This window comes from Bos javanicus, chromosome 16, assembly GCF_032452875.1.
Source record: "Bos javanicus breed banteng chromosome 16, ARS-OSU_banteng_1.0, whole genome shotgun sequence".
Lineage (NCBI taxonomy): Eukaryota > Metazoa > Chordata > Mammalia > Artiodactyla > Bovidae > Bos > Bos javanicus.
Genome location: NC_083883.1, coordinates 3,885,399 through 3,887,965, shown reverse-complemented (window position 1 = coordinate 3,887,965; position 2,567 = coordinate 3,885,399).

The following is a 2,567-nucleotide window of genomic DNA, read 5'->3' as shown; positions in this document are numbered from 1 at the left end:
TGACTCAGAGCAGACAGGCCGAAATATCTGTTGAATGATGACCGACTCAGGGGTCGGCGGGAGCTCTGGGACAGGCTGGGTAGAGCCAGGGCTGGGCGGGGCACTCGTACAGGGGTCTGAGGGGAGCTGTCCGAGTCACAGGAGGCGCGTCAGTGGCCACCTGGTCTGGGTGTCATGCTTTTCTTTTCCTGCTCACAGCTCCCGAGTGCTCTGTGACCATCTGCCGGGGCGGGAAGGGCAGGTGCCCAGGGAGGTAGAGCGGAGCCAGTCTAGAGGATTCACGCTCCTGTCACTAAGCTGCTGGACCAGGGACAGCTAGAAGGAGTCCACAGGGCCCTGCAGGATGGGTGAGGCACCCTGGAGTGGCCACGGGAGGCAGGAAAGAGGGGGCGGCCCTAGTGGCCACCAAGATGAGAGGGGCACCATCCCCGACAGACAGGACCGTCTGTCAGCAGAGCCTGCCCCATGCCCTGCCCACACTGCAGGGGAGTGGGGGCCTGCTCTGCGTCTCTCAGGGCTCCCACCCCGGTCCCTTGTGTGCTTCCCAGCCGTCACACAGCCTCACAGACGCTCACGGCCACGTGGACCTCAGTCTTTAAAGCCCGGCAGAGCCTGGACGGGCAGAGCAGGGGGCCCTGACATCACTCAGGAATTCACTCAGCTGAGTGGGCTGAGGAGTCACAGGTGATCAGAAGTGCATTCTAGGGGGGACCGTGTTCTATCGACGAAGAACTAGTTCTATTTCCAGGGGAAGGGCCTGGACTGTTGGATTATGCATGAGGCGGCGCCCTCTCCTCTCTGAACCTGCACAGAGTTGGGCTGCTTTTCCTTCTCTTAGTCCTTGATCCCTAGAGATGGGACCAGTGAAGAGTGGACAGCTGGGCATGTTGGCCAAGCCCCATTTGGCTGGAACATCCTGCAGAAATGACGGCAACCTGCTGCAAAGACCCCAGTGGACAGGGACTCTGATAGAGCTTTGTGAGTCGGAAGGAGACATGAAGGGCACTGGGAGGGAGCTAGTTGTCCTTCAGACCTCAGGAAGTGGTCTCCCGCAGCTCAGAGACCTCCGCTGGCAACTCCTACCTGGTGACTCAGAGGTGAAGAATCCGCTGGCAATGCAGGAGGCACAGGAAACAGGGTTCGATCCCTGGGTTGGGAAATTGCCCTAGAGGAGGAAATGGCAGTCCACCCCAGGATCCTTGCCTGGAGAAGCTCATGGACAGAGGAGCCTGGTGCAGTACCGTCCCTAGGGTTGCAAAGAGTCGGCCACGACTGAAACGACCGAGCAGACACGCATGCACATTACGATGACGACTCCTGCATCACCGCACACACATATAGACATCCCACTCACCATTATGCAAACACATATGCACCCTCACACAGTCATGTATGTATGCACATACATACAACTCCGCTCACATAGACACACCCCTTTCCCACCCTTACCAAATCATCGACACACATACACACACCACTCTGCCCCCTTCACTGGTTTAGACGGTTCCAGACATGCCTGTGAGATTTGAGTTTGTTTCCAGTGAGGAATAAGGTGATGGCTAATGGCCAGCTCGAGGGGGTGGTGGCTGCTGCTCTTAGCTGTTTTTTGCTGCTGTCGTTGCTCTGTGCATGAGGAACCTTAGCTCCCTGGCTAGGGATGCTGCTGCAGAGGAAGCAGCGAGGAGCCTTAACCCCTGGGCCTCCAGAGGAGTCCCGGCGGCTGTGGTTCTGCTGATGTTGTTTGCGTGACTGTCGTCCAGGCTGTGTTTGCACTTGTTTTCCATTCATCTAGTCTTGCAAGATACGTTTCCACATTGGCTGAACGCCTACCACGTGCCAGGCACAGTTCTAGGTTCTGGGGATCTCAGTTGGGTTTCCCACGAGGTTGGTCTCGAGATAAGGGCTTTAAAAGATAATTTTTAAAAAGCTTTATGGAGATAACACACATTTAAAGGGAATGATTTGATGATTTTTAGTGTGTGCACAGAGCTGTGCAACCATCACCACAATCAATTTTAGAACATCTTCCTCATCCCGTAAAGAAACCCTATACCCACCAGCAGTCATTCCCCATTTTCCTCCTCCCTGCTCCACGGCAGCTGTGAATCTACTTTTTGTCTATAGATTTACCCACCCTGGATATTCATATAACTGGAATCATACAGTCTGTGATCCTTTGAGACTGACTTCTCTCACCTGATGTAACGTTTTGAAGGTTCACCCATGTTGTAACATCTGTAGGCTTTTTGTTCTTTTTATGGCTAAATATTATTCCATTTTATACACTGGCTGTACAACATTTGCTTGTCTATTCATCAGTTGACAGACAAGTGTTTCTATTTTTTGGCTATTGCAAATTATGCTCCAATGAACATTTGTGTACAAATTTTTGTGTGGTCATATGTTTTCAGTTCTACTGAGTATATACCTAGAAGCAGAATTGCTGGGTCATAAGGTAACTCTATGTTTAACATTTTGAGAAACTGCCAAACTGTTTTCTAAAGCAGCTGTACCATTTTACATCCCCACCAGCAACGCATGAGCATTCCAACCTGAGACAAGATTTT